Here is a 19,547-nt window from a genome sequence, read left to right as displayed (position 1 = left end):
TAGCACGCCATTTGGACGATTTGGGACCAACCCGTGCGCTCTTTCTCGCCACGAGCGCGGCGGGCGATGAGGGGCCGCCAGTCACGGGCTGGGCATTCGGACCGGGGTAGACTCTGCAGGCATAGCATTCGCTCAAAAGGCTGCGAGAGAAGCAACTAAAGCTTTGCTGTAAAAGGTCCGCTACAATATTGCAACTACCACTGAATGAGTAGTTCGGGGTCAAAAAGAACGAGGAAATGAATAAACTCAATCACTTCGGGAAGGTGGTGACGGAGTGCTGAAAGAATAGGCTGCACGATTCACAACAAGTTACAAGACTAGGATTCGGGAAATAGAGAAATGGAAATTATCAATGCCCGGACTGTCTCCGGTACAGATGCAGTGTCGGGTTTCTGCTTACTCGCAATGGGCTGTTGCTGAGCGCATTTTGGTGGAACTTTAACCACGAGCTGGTCTTTTCTTTTTTTAATTTTTAGCGCACAGGCCAGCTTTGTCGACGGCTGGGGTTGCTGTTGAGACAATGCGACCACAGCGACTCGGGTTGCAACACATAGTGAAGGCTGTCAGCAAACACTCGTGTCCACCTCGCTTCCGCGTAGGATAGTCGCATCGCCAAGATTTTATTTCGCGAGGAAAGCAAGCACGTCAAGTCATGAGAGGAAATAAGAAAGTCTGGAGAAGCCTGAACGCTTCTCATGAGTCGTCAATGCGAAAATATGAACGTCAAGTTGAACGCCTGAAACACTCCGCTTCCTCTCCTAAGGGCTCGGTAATTTTGCGCTTGAGACGCTTTGCTTTATGGTCCGCCTATACTCGTTCGAATGACTTGTGTCTGTATCACCTGTATCACTTGTGTCTGTATTTCGCACGGATATCCTGAATCATAACTGAAATGACATGTTTTAAAAAACTGATGCAGACTCAATGTACAATGCTTTAATGTCCGATATTGTTACGTGACGGCAGGACGCAGGAAATGAACCATGGAAGATGCGCGTGATGTATTTACACTATTGGCCGCGAGCCCACCACTGGAGAGGCTGGCGCTGCGATCGTTTTGACGTCACTTGTAGGATCACCGTTCCTACCTCGCTGCACAGTTGGCTTACAGCGCGTGACACTTCGCTTAGGACGCGCGTTCTAAAAGTATTTTCGTGTTAATTTCCGTCGTTTGAAGTTAACTCTCAGTGCGTCAAGCGCAGTTTGACGTCATGGGGATTTTATGACTGTATCAACTGTGATACATTCTCCGCAAACAACTTGATCGTGGTGGCGTACGTATGCGACCGAATCGTAAGCTGCGGCTCGTTTCCCTGATCAACAATGTAGACTACGATGATTGCCAAGCTAAGTTTCTAGATTTCCCTTGTTTCCAACAAATGTATAAAGCAAGAAATCATGAAGCGTTTACTGCTCGCAGAAACGCTCCGCGCACACACCGCCGTGCCTGCCCGCACGGCCGACGGAGCAGCTCGAACCGACGCAGGTCGCGGCAGCAACAACTTCTCGGCGGTTTTTAAAATCACGGTAGTTGTGAAAACGTAATTCGACAGCGGTGAATGGATGTTAGAGTGGTGAACAATTGTGCTAGGTAGTGTCATCAGCTGTGGTTTTCAAAGCGATGCTCAAATATCTGCCGCGATCTACGCCGACCGTCCCCGAAGGTCGGTCCCGGCACCGCCGGCCCGTTCAGGCGCGGTGCGGCGAGCGGCCGAAGGATATGTGCCTGCGCGCAAGCATCGGCCGAGGCCGTCGCAGGTATCTTGATCATCGATCGATTAAACAGACGTGCACACAAAGTTACACATACCAGAAAGAGGGCGACAGTGAAGTGAAAAGTTGTATTAGAGACTCTTATTCACAACTGTAACGATAGCGGCGAAGAAATATATGCCGCGACGTTAAGCCTAAAGTTCCCAGCATTCGGTTACGTGCATCCGAAGCTGGCGGCGAGCGGTACGAGAAGACCCTTTCGTCGCGCGCGCGCGTGTTGCGTTTGGGTTCCCCTATCACTTTGAGGGGCCCCCAACGCTCGGTTCTCCGATTTTAAAACTCCCAATTACCCCAATTCATTAACGACGTGTTTCGCCTCGTACACAGCCTCGCCTTCTGTGAGCAATCGCGTGAGTTTCATTGATGCTAGAGGGAGGCAGGCTCATTGTAAACAGAAAAGAGCCCACGTTACAATTATACATTCCCACGCCGAAGTCATAATGAAAACTAAATAGAGCCATGTCCAAACCCGCTCGAAGGCGTTGAAAACTCGCGTGCAGGCCATTCATACATTGCTGACAAGTTGTAGCGAAAAGTAAACATATCAGCCGTGATCGTTAATCAAATCCGGGAATAACTATGAAAAACATTGTAGGGGTAATAGGCACTGCTTAAGCCAAACTGCTCATCATAGCACACTTTTCAGCATGCGCGGCGAAGCAAACCGATCACCGTTTGCAAGGCGAGCAGTATACGCGCGGTGAGATCACAAGTGAGCGACGCGCTTCCGTCGCTGTTACAAGGAGTTTGTTTGCACACACAATCTCGTACATGTCACGTCACAAGTATTTCATAATGACTTTACAGTGTACTTTTTTCGGCATCAGTTGCATCGTCCTTGGCGTTAGCTGACTGCGTACGAGCTGTGGGGCGCGGAGGTGTCGCCGGGAAAAAGCGAGTCGCTGATTGCTCGCCCGGGTTATTCGGGTTGCACACAACTTTTTTTGGTAATTTGCATCAAACTCACAAGAAGCGCGGGGGGGGGGGGGAGGGGGGGCACAGACACACCCACCCACACACACACACAAAAAAAAAGAAAAAAACAACACGCGGCCGCATACGCACAGGAAATGGGTTGTAGCAGACGACAACCCGACCCGGCGTCCAACAAGTGACGTCATTCGTAGGTGGCACCACGGTATGTCCTCTGGGCCAATACTACACGATGTCGCCCATGAGGGAGCCCGCCCAGCTGCGTCTTCGTCTTCTTCTCTGGAGATTGGAGATTGCTCTCTTCTTCTGTCCGTGACAATATTGTTAACATTTATAGAACGCACTTTTCATACGTAGCTGCCCCTAAGCCAAAGAAATGTCGCGAGCCTTGGATAACGAAATCCCTTTTTCATGAAATTAAGGTAAAGAACCAATCATACGCAGCGTTTGTACGCACAAAGAACTCAGATAAATGGCGTGTTTTCAAACAATGCCGAAACAAACTAAATGCTAAACTAAGAGCAGCAAAACGTAACTACTTTTCTACCTATTTTGACTGCGTATGAAACAATACTGACAAGTTATGGAAAAGGGTTAACTACCTTATTCGACCGAACGCTGAGACACCTGTTCAAAGTATGACAGTAAATATTCGCATTGTTAAAAGCAAAAAGCTTTCAGATCTACTAAATACATATTTTGTCTCAGTAGGCGACCAGGGAGGCTGTCATATAAGCAATTACCCGCGTCTGCATAAAACAGCAAATTTTACAAGTAGTATGGTATTTTTTTCCCACCATTGAGGCTGAGATTATAAATGCTTTTAGCGGATTTAAAAATTCCAAATCAAAAGATTCGAACGATATGCAGATGGGCCCAGTTAAGTGTGTTATTGACCTTCCAGCTCCGATTCTGAAAATATTGTACAATTTAGCTCTAGAAACTGGCTGTTTTCCTTCTGAAATGCAAATAGCAAAAGTTATAGCAATATATAAAGGCGGTCATATAAATAACACTAGTAACTTCATACCAATAACTATTTTGCCCATACTGTCCAAAGGCTTCGAAAAAATAATACATTCTCGTTTGAGCTAGTTTTTGGCGAAGCATTCACTTCTTTCCACTGAACAATACGGTTTTCCAAAAGGCAAATCTACCGAACTAGCACTGCTAACAAAAAAAGAGTACATTTTAGATGCATTTGAACGAAAGGCTGTCGTACTGGGGTTGTATATTGATTTCTCTAAAGCATTCGATTGCGTGAGTCATAAAATACTACTATACAAATTAGACCAATATGGCGTACGCGGAAAGGCAAACGAACTTTTTGAGTCCTATTTAAAATATCGATGACAGTATGTAACCCACCAAGGTGTAAAATCTGACAAGAAACGACTAACCAATGGTGTACCTCAGGGGAGCACTCTTGTCCCTCTTCGGTTCCTTAAATATTTAAACGACATTTTTCAACCTTTAGATGACACCCTTTGGATAGGCTATGCCGATGATACATCAATACTAGTGCGGGGGGTACATCAAGATAGGTTAATATATAGGGCAAATAAAATCCTAGAGCGGATCTATAAATGGTGTGAAGAAAACTTTTTAAAAATAAATACCAAAAAAGCGCAGGCAATATTGTACCGAGCAAAGAATACAGCCTTAAACATAAGATCACAGATATATTTAAATACAAATTATATTGAAATTGTTGATTATGTTAAAACCCCTGGCGTTATATTTTCTGAAAATTTAACATGGGATTTGCACGTTGAACACGTATGCAGCAAATTAAATAGAGTTACGGGAATGTTAAATCGGAATCGTTACGTTTTTCCTTTCTCCGTAAAACGAGTTTTGTACAATGGACTTTTTTTACCCATGCTCAATTACTGTCATTTAGTCAGGGCAACTACATCCAAAGCAAACATAACTAAACTAACAGTGTGTCAAAAACAAGTGATACGAATTATTCTTAATGCACCCTACAATTCTCATACTCTAATTGTTTATTCCGCTCATACAATATTGCCAATAGAATATTTTTACCAATTTCGTCTCGCCTGTACGTATCGGACACGTATTCGTACGCGAAATAAGCAGTTCACAAATTCATTTAATCTTGTCGAATGCCATTATGAATACAATACTCGAGAACAATACCCATGGATTCAACGTTTTTGTCGCACATCCTACGGATTGCAGTTATTATCTTATAATATTGCACTGCTTCTCAATACCCTTTCGTCATTGGATATTGATATTTCCGCACTTTCGACTCGTTCGCTACTTACGCATTTTCTTTCTATTTACTTATCTCAGAATAGGTAATTGCACTGTATTTTCTTGTTGGAGTTTTGTTGTTTTTTTTTCTTGTTATTTGTCTTCCTATGACTCTTCAATTTATATTCAACTAAACGTGTGAAGTGATGATACCGTATGTGCGTTAAATGCCCATGATTTACTGCCTAACATATATGGTGACCTAATTTTTTGAGCTATGGTAAACGTAAATTTCTCTTTAATATATTTTTTAATTATACATATGTATGTGTATATGCATGTATAGATGTGGATATGTATATGTAGGCGTGTTTGTATTGCCCATAGTTTCTTCGAAAATCTCTTATTTACCATTTTGTTTTACTTCATATTCATCAAATTTCCACTTTTTGCGTTCTTATTTCAAGTTGGAAAATACTTGCTTCAGTAAAATTGTGTGTACTCGTGACGCTACGTGATAACTATTGTATATTACAAAACCGTACCGGAGAAAATAAAATGGGGGGTCTTGGGCTCCGGCAAGCTGCAAATGTGCAGCTTTTTCCCTATTCCTCCCTCTCTTTCTCAAGAGAAAACAAAGATTTGATTTCATTTGATTTGATTTGATTGCGGAAAAATGGACCCGTATCTGCTGCTTTCGTTGCAAATGCCGACAAAAGATGATCTTCGGCTGGCGGCGCTGCTATGTAAACACCTCCCTTCTCTTTCCCGCTCACCTCTCATGCATTTCTTCTCCCGTCTCGTTCTTCCCAAGATAGCACGTTAGAGGTTTTCTGAAATCAATTTAAATTTATTGCGTTCTACTGCTCCAAGTAGGGTGCCTCGATGCCAGCGCTGCCCTACAGCGGAGACGCACGTGATTTGAATCACCCTACTACACCGTTTATAGAACCACGTTGCCCTGCTCAACGTGCATTCCAAGCGGAACGTGGAACCGATCTAGTGGAAGCTTTCGTTACTGTTGCCGTTTGATTTCTTAAGATTCGACAGGAGCTATAGTGGCGCGAGCAACAGCAGGCGACGATTTTCTGCAGTTGATGCAGTATTTCATTTGATACCGCTAAAAACAAGTATCCATGAATTTTTAAATAAAGGAACACTGCAAATGTCACTTATAAATTGATTTACTGCCTCAGATTTGCGTAATGGTTTGTTCTTGTTCAACAATGTTGACAAGTATGAAGATTTCCACCGGACGTAGCCGTTTAGGTTTGGCTCTGGGTATGTGACTATTGCGCAGATTCCGTTTCACTTCGGCGGGGTTGCTGAATCGAGTCACAAACACGTTACATGAAAACTGATTCGATAATTTTCTGTACTTAGGGCAGCGCTGTTATCACGAGTCGCTGCGCCTTGACATGTGGGTTATAATAAATTCTCTTTACCCCCCCCCCCCCAGACCATACCGACAGACGAAAATTTCTGCGTTTAAGTAGCCGAAGAACCCGCCGCGGTGGCTCACTGGCTAAGGCTGAGCACAAGGTTGCGGGTTCGATTCCAGGCCGCGGCGGCCGCTTTTCTGATGGAGGCGACAAGCAAAAACGCCCGTGTTTAAGATATTTCGGCGCACGTTAAAGATCCCCAGTTGGTCAAAATTACTCCGGAGCCCTCCACTACGGCGCGCCTCATCGCCTGCGTTGCGTGGGCGCGTTAAACCCTACAATCAAAATCAAGTAGCCTAAGGAAGATATCGTCTTTAAAAAAAGTCAAGCATTTCCCAAGTAAGAGGGAAGATGGCAAAGTACGAATGCCCGAGTTTTCCCGAAGTTACCCGAAGTTACCCGATTTGATCCGGAGGGGCGCTATGTTAAAGTCTTTGGCATTCGCACGTTACGTACCTCTCACTTGGGAAATGCTTGGGAAAGCGCCCTCGAGCGTCGGAATGCGGAGCCGACGAGCGAGCGCCCTCACGCGGACGGAACGCGAAGCGAACCGGCACAGCGGCGCGCCGCCCGCAGCTAAGCCGAGCAGGAGACCGTTGCTACGCCGAGACCGTTGCTACGCACGCTCTCTCTCCTCCTCCGCGCCGTTGCTAGGGGAGAGGGGGAGCGCGGACGGCGGGAGAGACGCGCGCGAAGGCGCAGTACCGGCGAGGGGGAGATGTCACGCGAGAGGGAGAGGCACGCGCCGAGGATGAGTGCAAACCTAGCGGGGGGAGAGGCGCGCCAGCTGCAGAGCACGTGATGTCACGGCGCGAGGGGGAGGGGGGAGCAGATGGCAAAGGCGCCAGCGCGCGGTCACGTGGAGTGTGACGTCACGGCGCGAGGAGCGGTGCGGAGCCGGTGCGGGGCGCGCGCAGCCACGGCGCGGGAGGGCGGAGCGCGCGCAGTCACGTAGGGTGTGACGTCGCTGCGCCGTTGCTACAGACGCTCCCCTCCGCTCCTCGCGCCGTTGCTAGGGGAGAGGAGGAGGCGCACTGCGGACGGCGGAAGGTTCGGGGTCGCTTACAAAGTACATTCGTACTTAAAATGTTTCTCCTTGGTCAGCACGGGCTATGTGACCGTTATCCGCATAATCGCATGAGCTGTTATCCCCAATAATCCTGATAATATTAGTGCATTCGGTTGCGCTGCCACCCAGACCTCATCTTTATAAACAAAATCTAGTATAAACACTAGTAAGCTATCTTTTCTGCCAGGTGGCAGCAGAGAATGGACCTGTGCCGCAGTATACTGGCCAGTGCTGCCCGCTCCTTGAACAATGGGATGGGCTGTTTGACTTCACAAAAATGTCTGTAGAATTTCTAATGCGTACTAATGCGTACCATTCTTATGCCGCATGTCTAGAGTGTGAGTTCCTTGCAGACAATTTTTTTTCGTTTTTCTAAATTCTGTTGACCAATTATTTCTATTTACGCTATTATAACGATTACCGGTGGAACTTCCGCCAAATCTGCATTTTTTGTGGAAATGCAGGACGTTAAATGGCTCGCCCCTTCAAGCTATTTTTTCTATTTTTCCTATTTTTAGTTTTTCAAAATCCTGTCTGACTGATCTTCATTTCCGCTATTAAAACGATTAAAGGTGGAACTTATACGAAATCTGCACTCTTCGCCATTAAAAGTATTTTTTACATGTTACTTATTTTTGCTTTACCAAAATTCTGTTCTACCAATTCTCTCAATTTCCGCTATTATAACGATTAGAGGTGTAACTACCGCGAAATTCACATTATTGCTGAAATGCAGGGTGTTACACGGTCTGGGCTGTGGTGCTACTCGACAAACAATGCAAGCATTAAAATGAACGTGAAGCGAGACATAGCAATGAGCAGTCGGCGTTGCTCATTCGTTTTCAATCCCACAAAGCATCGTTCGACCGGGAAACAAAGAACCAGAAAAATTCGCATGCTGTGCTCTTTCCATAAAACAGAAGTCAGGCAATAATATTCAGTGTTTTTTACAGCCTTTGGAATTCACTTCAATAATAATCGAAAAGAAGACGCAGAGAAAAAATTGCCACCATCTTTCGCGAGGGGAACCCTGGGGTGATGCAAGGCATCTCACGGGGTTCAATTCGCGTTTCCGGTATGTTGGTTACCTAAATGTGGTTGAAGTGTAGCGAATATTAAATGATGCTCAATCACACGTACATTTCCAATTACGCGGTAGCAGGCATGTTAGTGTCCATTTCAACTCATCGGAGCAGCAGTCGGAGCAGTAGAAGCAAGAGCGACTGACGGAGCGACTAAGGAGCGCGCTGCAGATACCGCGGTTATATAGCCGCTCTGCGAGAGAGAGTGATGATAGAGAGACACGCATGCGCACTAACGCACAGCTGGCATGGCGAGGAGAACGTGCTAACGCAGCTGGCGGGCGAGGGGAAAGGAGGAGGGTTGCGGACGGACTGAGAGGGAGAGACACGCATTCGCACTAACGCACAGCTGGCATGGCGAGGAGAACGTGCTAACGCAGCTGGCGGGCGAGGGGAAAGGAGGAGGGTTGCGGACGGACGCCGGATTGAGGGACAGGCCGAGTGTAAGAGATGCCTTGCATCTAAAATCAGAGCCCTTCCACTCTATGATGATGGAAGCCAGCGAAGGTGTAGCTATAAGGGGTTTTACAATGGGGGATTTTGTTACAGTGAATTAATAATCGTTATTGGCTCACGTTGGCCTTCGAAGCGGGCATGCTGCCCTTCGAAGGCCAGTGGGACTCCAGGCTGCAATGAAGACTGCTGCACGTTCTGCAGCAGCGGATTTCCTTTGCTTTCGCGCCCATTCGCGCTTCTGTGCGCTACGACGCTCTTTCATTTCCCGCTCTTATTCCTGTGAGCGAACGACACGTGTCCGTCCTACAGCGATTCAAAAGTGCAAATGCTCATAACGGCGCTAGCGCCGTTATCAGTTATTCACACTACAAAAGCGCTATAACCCGTTGTGCCGTTACCCACCTTACAGAAGCGTTACTGTGCTGGGTGCCGCATATATCCAGGCCTCGTGCGAATCCGCCACCACAATGCCCGCATTCGGCGCCACACACGACAACTTGCGAGGAACTGCAGGGTCCAGCATTGCGCTTCGTTTTCTCACCGCAATAGACTGGACTGGAAAGGACTTTATTCACATCGATCCTGCAGTGGGCGGCAGTTTGTTAGGACCCCCGTCCCGAAGCGGCCCGTCGTCGCATTTTCTTCGCTACCCTACTAGACGTAGGTCCCTTTACGGAGTCCCTGCTTTTCGAATGCAGTCTCGGAAGTTCTGGGGAACTCGGAGCACCGGAGCTCGGAAGTTCTGCGGTACTTTCTGTGCCACCACTGGCGGCACGAGCTTGCAGGCAGCAGTTTCGGCTGTGCTTCACCGCACCGGAGCCATTCACGAGGCTTTCGAGCGAAAAGCTGCAAGCGCGTTCTTCCCGCAACCATCCTCTACGCCACCCCGGCACATTTACTGCTCGGAGTCGGTAGACGAAAAAGACCCCCTTGAGGCACCCTTCACTCGCACTATAATAATTGAACGCGCGCAGTGTCCCTGGGAAATTGGCGTGCCTGGATTTATGCTGCGGAATTTAGATGGCCAAACTAGAGACGACATCCTGGAAACATTCAATTCCGTTTGGGCCTCTGAACAGCTTCCAGAATCTTTCAAGCCCGTTGTCGTTACACCCATTCCTAAGCCTGGAAAAAACCTAACCACGAGATCTAATCTACGACCCGTCTCCCTGTGGTCGACGTTGTGCAAATTACTTGAGATAATGGCCACTACAAGACTTACCTACTACTTGAAAGACGATGCTTTCTTTTTACGCCCCACTCAGACTGGTTTCAGAACCAATCTCGCAAAACACGACAGCATGCATCTCCTCCGGTGGCTACTCCGGCGCACACAGCCTCATCGACCACACATCTTGTTAGCTGTAGACCTTCGCAAAGTCTTCGGCACCATCTCCCACCAAGCGGTACTGATGCCCTGTGTGAAGCTTAGCGGCGTTGCATGCGAGCAGGCGTACCCGAGCCGAGCTCCGTCGCCTCTCACATGCGTGTGGTAGCGTGGTTACGCGAGCGGCCAGCTAATGTTGCTGCCTTGAAGAAGACCAAAAGCCGAAGGCAAACTTCACTTGTTTACTGCATTGCGAGAGACGAGCCGAAGCCCGACAAGAGCAATGCCCCGACGGGCGAGGTTACAGTACAGAACTCGAGCAGAGTGACAGCATTGGTTCACTGATCAAGCAGGAATGAACTACAGCGCTTGGGAGGTCTTATTTATACCCAAAGCGCTAACGGTCAAACAAGCGTTCTCTCTAGATTGTGCACACGACACGAACGGTACAGACACACACAACACTCTTTCCAGAGTTCGTAAGCAGTCGGTAGTAGCGGCGCACGCTGAGTCCGAGCGAGGGGACAGAGGAGGTCTCCGCAACGGCTTCCGCGTCCTTCGGAGAAGTCTCTGCGTGTTGCGTCGGCCGCCACCGAAGTTTCAATCACACCGGTAGCGAGGCGCCAGTGATTCGACTTTTCCAGGCGTGTAGCGGCGTGTTTCGATCCGTCAGCTGCAAGCGTGAGTCACCGACAGTGGGGCCTGCTTGAAAGGCGCACGTAGTGTATGTTTCGCCACACAACCGAGGAGTACTGCACGAAGCCCGAAGCAGAACCCCGGGCTGATTCGTAACAGCGGGTAATAGAATGGAAAACTTCGTACGAGCCATCCTGGCAGACAGAACATTTGAAATATGCTTGAATACGCAGAACACTGAAAGACGCGTGAATACGCAGCATTTCAAAAACAACTGCGGAGTACCACAGCACGCACTAGTGTCCCCGACCTTATTTATTATCGTAATGGCCAAGCTAGTGAAGGGCGCTGCTACCATCCCAGGGGTTCCCGTCACGGCCTATGCTGACGACGTGACAGTCTGGAAGAAGGCCAATGATCACCCTAACTTATGCCGTCGTACAGCGGTTGTAACATGCCTTGGATACGTTTACGGCCCTCCCGATCCCCACTGTCAGTAAGGAAAACGAGGTGTCAGTAACAAAAACAGAGGTGTCAGTAACGAAAACGAATTGCTTAGCTGTGCGCGGCTCTGCCAGCAACCGCGAACTATTCATTTGAATATGTGAGGGAATGCCCTCTCAGCCAGCTCCTGACGGCTGAATACGCATATTAGGCGCACCGTTTCATGAAAAAGAGGGAGCTCAAGAGTGGCTGAGACAGCTCAAACCATCGTGACGACGTCTTCTACACATCGTATGTCGCATCTCTGGCACCTTCGGTGGTGCTTCGCAAGATGCCGCTCGACGCCTAGTGCAGGCAGTGCTGGTATCCAGAGCGGTCTACGGCGCCATGTATTATGATCTGATGAAGCACCAACTTCACCAGCTGAAGGCTTTTTATCGGGAGGCTCTGAGGGCTATTACTGGACTTCCCCGTCACATTCGCGCCCAATAGCTCTACCGCTGTGCTGGCTTGCCAACGCTTGCGGATACCATATGCGCGCGCATGGCAGGCGCCAATGACCGTCGCCAATTGGCATTGCAGGAACGCAGCCTACCTACTAAGTCACGACGGTGACCGACTTCCAAATTAGCTACCCATCCAGCCGAACGTTCACCCTTTCGAGAACATGCTTATTACGGAGTGCCGACCTGCACCCCGCAAAACGCCTCGTGCTAATCACGCAGCGCGACGTGCCACACTGGTTCAGGACACCGTAGCCACCGACACTGTTGACGCGCGGACATTACACGTGTACATGGACGCCTCCTGGCAACCTCGCAGGAGCGCTGAGGCACTTGCAGCTGTAGCGGCATACAGCAATGAATGAAGCGTTAGAGCCTACATCGTCGACGCCGTTCCGGACAGAACGGGACTACCCCTTGCACGTTGCGTTCTGCAGACATGCACTAAGCGCACTTATCACCGCGTGTACATTTTCACGCACTGTGCTGAGGCTTTACGTTCCCTTATTAAAGCAGAGCTTTCTACCTCTACCAGCCAACGATTCCTTCGTCGCATGCGGGACAAAAAACTCCGAACGCGGATGGGGAAGGGAGGGCGGTTTTCACTCCCGGAGCACAGTGTAGATGGCGCGGCGATAGGGCGCTATTACCCAGCGTTCACCGCGCGCAGCTGCCTGCTCGCACCGGCGGGCGCGTTGGAGAGACGGCTTCGCCGTCTGCTTTAGCGACGGTTGTTTTTGGCCTGTCCTGGCGTGCTTCGCGTACATTGCGCGCATCCTTCCCACGGCTTGATTAACTTGTTCGACGGCCCCTCCTGGGTAACCGGAACCCGACAAAAATAGGTGGTCGTACGGCAAAGATACGTTAATGATTGGTTTGCAGGGTGGGAAAACCAAATGTAGAGACCACATACAGACATCTGGTTGCTATAGAAACGCTACCTTTTGCGCAATGCTTGCCACGAATGGCACTCCGTTTTCTAAATTGACGAATACCAATTCGGTTGTGTTTAAACAAGTATTACAAAAGGCAAAAGGAGCAACTGGTTCTGATAAATAGCGATTACAAAAGTTGCCTCAGCTTTATCGCAATTCTCAAACTTACTAGAGTAACTAGTTTAAATCAGCATAAATTGAATCACTAAGCTCACATGTCGAATCGTTTCGGTGTCTGCGCTTGTGTCGCGCGGTGGTGTACCGCTAGCTAGCACACCAGGATGGCTAGATTACGCGGTCTCACGCTTCTTAAGACGCTCCTCTCCATTTTATGCCGATGCACAGCCGGCCTACAGCGGCGGCGTCATCAGCCGTTCTAGCCCGGCCATGGGCGACGCTGCTGCACTCAGGACGCCGCCCCCGTGAATTCCAGGTAACGGCTGGTAGAATCTCTGGTTTCGTTCTTTGTAGAGCCACGTGTGTGAATTTACGTGACGTTACACGGACAATTGTTGTGGGTGTCGTTTAAAGCTTTGCTTTCAAACCACCTTCACAGCGTGGATTGGAGCCAAATTTTAGTATTCCACGTAGGCCCTCCGCCACACTGCATTAAAACGTTCATGCAGCTCCATGCAAGAGACCTTCCACCCACCTGTGACAGAACGGTGTATCCCTGGCCGTGGAGGTCATCCCAGTAACGAAAGCGCCCAGATGCTGGTGAGCGAGGCATCTTCGTCGTACCGCAATCAGCCGGGAGAGAGCATTGCTAGCGGCGCCACTTCGAGCCTGACAAGGAGCGCCAGCGTTGGAGACATGCTCCGTGCCTTCACATCCAATCATCAATGCCCGAGAATATGGATCTTGTGCCTTCTGGCTTATCCCGCGGGGCGCATGTGTTTCTTAACCGGGCCCGTTCAGGATATTTCATAACCGCCCACGTCATGTCGAGGTGGCAAGGACGTCGCATTCACTTTGGGACCCCGGGCAATGATCATCAGCAAGGCAACAACCTATCGCCTGCAGGTTCTCGGACGGCATCCTCTGCAGGAACCTCTCCTTCAGTAGACGACGCAGGAATCCAACAGACCGGATCTGCACCGAGTTCCTCCACTTCGCTTCTGGTCCCACTTGTGCTCTGTTACATATGACATGCCCCATCTACACCAGACCTTCCGCACCTCGTCTGGTACTGCCCGGGCCTTGCCGTACTTGGCTCCCGACACCACCCGGCGTGGGTTTACTCTTGTGGAAAGATAATTCGGCCCACTTCGCACGTATAGAATACGTTAACAGCACTCTGGACCTGCGCCTGTGCGACCTCCATGGCTGGGCATTATTGGCGTCCTCTTTTCCCTTCCTCTTCCCCTTGCGGCTTCGGGTCATCCCTTCTTAATAAAGTTCCTTCCTCCCTCCCATATGATGGATGATTCACTTAGCCATAGCTCTAGCTATTTGGCCCGCGCGCATACAATTAGTAAGACAATGATTAGTTATCGCGCCGAAAGACTGGGAGGCGGAGGATAAGGAATAAGCTTTATTTGCATCAAAGATTAGTTCGTTTTTGGCCCCATTGCGATGGGGGCTCTTCTCCGTCCAGAAGTCCCCGGGAGATCGTTGCCTGGCGTGCGCTTTCGACCAGCCAAAGCTGATCGCTGGGCTTCGGTATAGCAATCATGCCTTCCACTGCTCATGGCTGGATGAGGGGAGGGATGCTTTGTGGGAGCACGTACAGATCATGTGTTACACTGTGTTTGGCTGGAGCCCGAACTTGCAGATGCGGGAATGGGAGGCGGGGTGAATGGCGGGAGGAAGGGTGCCGTGGGGATATGCGTTCATCTGAAGGCGGTGGTAGGTCGCCGTTTCTTTTTTGGTCAGCTTGTTATGGGGCGGTGGTAAAGGACGGCGTTCGAGGCGGTAGTGCGATAGTAAATCTTTGTAGGTCTGAGGCACGGCTTCATATTATTCCAACGTTGACGGCGAGGTGGTAGAGAGGAATGTCCGGTAGATTTTCTCGCGGGTAGCAGCATGAGCCGCCCCATTTCCCTCCAGATAATCGTGCACCGCGGTACAGAAAATTGATAGCTCAAGGCAGTTGGGATGGTTTGTACAATGTGGAGGGCTCAGGGTGCAATGGGGCCAGCAGCGCAATGACGACAAGCAGCTTCAGAATACGTGACAATGGTCAGAAAGTCTTGAGCTGTACTGGCTGCAAGACTATGGCGATTTCTTCTGCGATTGTAGAATCTTCGGCAGTTATTGTTGCAGAGGTCAGTTCAATTCCTCGGTGGTCTCCGGTGGCACCCCCAAGGACGGTTTAATGCGATTCGTGGCTGCGTCAACGTAGCAGATGTCTTGGGGCTTAACTGGAAGCATCTTGCGCAGCAATAAGTTTCATATATTCATGACAAAGTTTATCGCACCTTACGTGTCACAAACCTAATTTAAACTGAATAATTGTGCGCGTCCTTTCATTTATACATTGAGGAGCTTGAGAATGAGCCCTGTCTCCGAATATTTGGTACATTGATGCTGCTGTTATTGCATTTACGTACGACCCCCGTCTACATTTACGTTATTCGTTTATGTGGTCAAACAATTGCTTATTTTCATTATGGCTGAAAGTCCCGCTTCGATATTATAAATTGTGAATTAAAACCACAGTAATCCCCGCTGTTTCTCTCTGTGTCTAACATGGGTATTTAAAATGTCTATGCACACGCATGGTATAGGTACTTCATGTCACAAGGACGGGACGTCCGTACCAAAGTTTCAAAGAGAAATGCGCGGTGTTTTCAAACACGATAATTGTTTTTAACAGTATATAAAAACCTCCTGAGCTAACAGTGAGACGCAATGTTGAAGAATTCAGGAATGCACGGCAGAAACGATATTCACCTCTAACTGAGGAAGCAGAGTTACTACACAGGAAGCCAGCTTACAGGCGTTATCACAGAATGTGCAATAGAAGTCGGAGGTAAGGTCGCTGGACAGGATACTGTTAACTATCCCAGTAGGCAAAAGATTTAACTAGAAAACGGCAAAGCAATGCATTCTCCACCCTAGCTGACAGAATAGAACTAGCGGAGCTTTCGAAGTTAATCAATAAGCGTAAGACAGCTGCCATACGGAAGTATAATATGGAGAGGATTGAGCATGCTGTAAAGAACATTGTCAGCCTGAAAGCGATGAAGACGCGTCTAGGCTTGGGGAAAACTCAGATGTATGCACTTAAACACAAGCAAGAGAATGTCATCACAAATAGGTATAAAATAGTTATAGTAGCCAAGGAGTTCTATAGAGAACCGTACAGTACAGAGAATAGTACAATACAGTATACAGGACAGCAGCTGCGACATCCAAGGTAATACCGGTCGAGCAAGTAGTTGAGATAGACATCCCACCAGTAACGGCAGAAGAAGTAAAGAAGGCTTTGAAAGAAATGCAATGGGGCAAAGCACCTGGTGAGGTTCAGATAACAGCAGATTTCTTGAAGGATGGTGGCCAAATTGTACTACAAAACTGACAAACCTGTATCAGCAATGCCTGATGACCGCGAGTGTACCGAAATATTGGAAGAACGCGAACATCATCTTAATCTATAAGAAAGGTGACATGAAGGACTTAAAAAATAACAGACTGATCAGCTTACTGTCAGTCGTCTACAAAGTTATCGCTAACAGAATTTCTGCCACCTTATATTTCAGTTACCTTAATGAACATGCAGGGTTTCGTAAAGGCTATTCAACAATAGACCATATTCTCACGATCATTCAGGTGATAGAGAAATGCGCGGATTATACTGAACCCCTATATATAGCCTACATAGATTAAGAGAAAGCATTCGACTCGGTCTAAACCTCAGCAGTCTTGCAGGCACTGCGGTATCAGGCTGTAGACGAGCATTACGTGAGCATCCTATAGGATATCTACAATGGATCCACACGTACCATAGTTCTCCATAAGGAGAGCAGTAAAATACCTACAAAGAAGAGCATCAGACAAGGAGAAACAATATTTTCAATGTTCTTCACAGCGTGTTTAAAAGAGGTATTCAGAACATTGGATTGGGAACAGGTGGGCGTAAGGGTTAAGGGACAATACCTCAGTAACCTCAGAATTGCTGATGACGTTGCCTTGCAAAGTAACTGGGGAGACGAATTGCACAGCATGGTTACCGCACTAGACAGCAGAGTAGAATCGTTCGCGTCAAAATTAATATGCAGAAAAATACAGTGCTCAATAGCCTCGGGAGAGCACAGCGGTTTGGGATAGGGGGCGAGGTAGTGGAAGTGGTAAGCGAATATATTTACTTAGGCCAAGAAGTGACCCCGTATCCCAACCATGATGCAGAGATAATTAGAAGGATAAAAATGGTGTGGAGCTCGAGTTCATTCGGCAGGCATTCTAAGATAATGAATGGCAGCCTACCATTGTCACTGAAGAGGAGCGTGTATAACAGCTGCATCTTACCGGTACTCACCTACGGGGCAGACACTTAAAGGCACACTAAGAGGTTTCAACCAAAATTGAGGGATATTTAGCGAGCGATGGAACGGAAAATGATAGGTGCAATGTTAAGGGACAATAGAGCGGAGTGGGTCAGGGAACAAAAGCGGGTTAAGGACATACTAGTAGAAATTAAGAAGAAATGAGCGTGGGCAGGGCATGTACTGCGAAAGCAAGATAACCGTACTGGTCATTAAGGGTTACAGAGTGAATCCCTAGAGGAGGCAAGCGTGGCAGGGGGCGGCAGAAAGTTAGGTGGGTAGGTGAGATCATGTTTGCGGGGATGAATCGGTCGCAGTTAGCACAGGGTCGGGATAATTGGAGATCCAGGGGAGAGGCCTTTGCCCTTCAGTGGGCGTAGACAGGCTGAGGATAATGATGATGATGATGAATTATTTTTAAGGTACCGAAACACGATTATTTTGGTGCGTGTTTTTCTCCATTGTCTCTCTGTCTGTCTGTCTGTCTGCCTGTCTGCCGGCCTCTCTCTCGGTCTGTTAGTTTGTCGGTCTGTTGGTCACGCAGTTGAGCCGCCTGGCCAAAAAATGTCGTAAAAATCCTTCAACATGCACTATATATAGACGAATAGGCAAGACATATCCATACAGCTAAGCCTACTGGCTTGTCTCCTACATGTCAACATTATTCAGCGCAGAGAAGACGACGCATATTTGAGGCAGACCTTTACACAACTGAGAGGAGCAGCTTTCTTTTAGTTAAAAATACCAGTTGTTTTTACAGCGAAAAGAAAAATGGCTGCGGCTTAACTCGGCTAACCTTGGCGTATGGTTGGGTCTTGCTTTCGCTTGGTTAAACCTTCGTATCGCCGACCACGTGTGTACCAGCTGTATCGCCGACCACGTCTCAAAGCCGTTCGGTTCCGTGCAACACTCACAGAAGGAAGCCGCGTGAACGCGGCGTTCGCTGCAGCGAACGTGGGGTTCATTCATGGCGAACTCACTGTTCCTCTTCGCTGAGCGGGAGACTCGTCACGTTGCCCGAAACGACCCAGCGCTGCATGCACTACTACTACTACTAAGTGGTTCGATGAAAAAGGAAAAGAAATGGACTGGGGATATTATTGAGCCCATCTGGGGGCTCACCGGCATACAACCCAGTCCGGGGGGTAGGGAATATAGAAGGGGATGAATAGAATAGGGTAGAGAAAAGGAGATAGGTAAAGAGAAAAGTTGAGGCGCCGCGAGGAAAAGAAGCGTTGCCACTGTCACTGGGGGCCACCGAGCACAGTACACATCACAAACACAGGTCCTGGCGTCATGCTGCGTCCGGGAGAAGTTCTCGACGGGAGCGGTGGAGCGTAGAGGCGAGGCTGTGCTGCGAAGAGTCGTGCGCGGAGGTCCGAAGTGTGGGGAGCTTGCTGGGTTAAGTTCGAGGCAGACGAGCGGTTACTGGCGAGCGGGAGCAGGCGCTCGACGGCCCCACGCAGCAGAGCGCGCGCCGCCCAAACAAAACACCCATGGCTCGCGACGCGTGGCCGGCATAATCGCGATACCGCCCCGGCCGCGCAGGAGCGAACGAAAAACACGTCCGCACCCCACGACGACCGAGGCCAAACTCTGCATGCACGGGAGGATGCGGGGGTGGTTGGCTGCCTCGGCCGCAGCGGCAGGGGTGACGGCGGGCCCGGCAAATCATGCGATGCGCTTCTAGGGATGCGTCGCCAGAGGTGTGTCTCCGGTCAAAAGGTCCTCCTCCACGAAATCGCTGGACGAAAGTAGTAAAGCTTTGTTTTAATAACGCGTTAAAACGGTGTGGAAAAAAGGCGACATAAAAGAAAGCGCTCTAAATCGAACAGAGCCCGAACGCGACGTCCACATTCACCCAGCCCCAAGGAAAGAAAAAGCACGTGGTCTATGCGAACGCGGACAAGTTGAAAAACTGCAATGAACAAACCTGCTTTGCATTCACCACGCGAGGATCAAGCGGGGAAGAAGAGAGCGTAGCGATTGGAGGAAGAGAGTAAAGGAGTTATGTTGCAGGGGCAGCAGTATAGACTATCTTCTTTCGGCGGCATTTGGAGCAAAGCAAGCAGATACACGGCTATTTTTTCTTAACAAATCTTTCAATCGTTAGAACCGAGTACCACCAACTGTACCGTCACATCTGCCACATAACTGTTATATCACTACGCATGTGTAGATGAGCCCCACAATTTCGTTCCCGGAAAACAATGCCAAGTAATGTGACCACCTAGCCG

The 19,547-nt window shown here is 48.8% G+C and overlaps 1 pseudogene across 1 annotated transcript in view; it reads left to right on the top strand.

Annotated features, from left to right (window-relative positions):
* The window catches only part of LOC144180698 (4-pyridoxate dehydrogenase-like), a 79,771-nt pseudogene that overhangs the window by 33,594 nt on the left and 26,630 nt on the right, over positions 1-19,547 (top strand). The window lies entirely within an intron of this gene.

The sequence above is a fragment of the Haemaphysalis longicornis genome, unplaced genomic scaffold (assembly GCF_048455015.1).
Source record: "Haemaphysalis longicornis isolate Haplotype H1 unplaced genomic scaffold, Haemaphysalis longicornis Haplotype H1 scaffold_4, whole genome shotgun sequence".
NCBI lineage: Eukaryota > Metazoa > Arthropoda > Arachnida > Ixodida > Ixodidae > Haemaphysalis > Haemaphysalis longicornis.
Note: the sequence above shows the minus strand (reverse complement) of the source record. Positions and strands in the feature narration are given on the sequence as shown.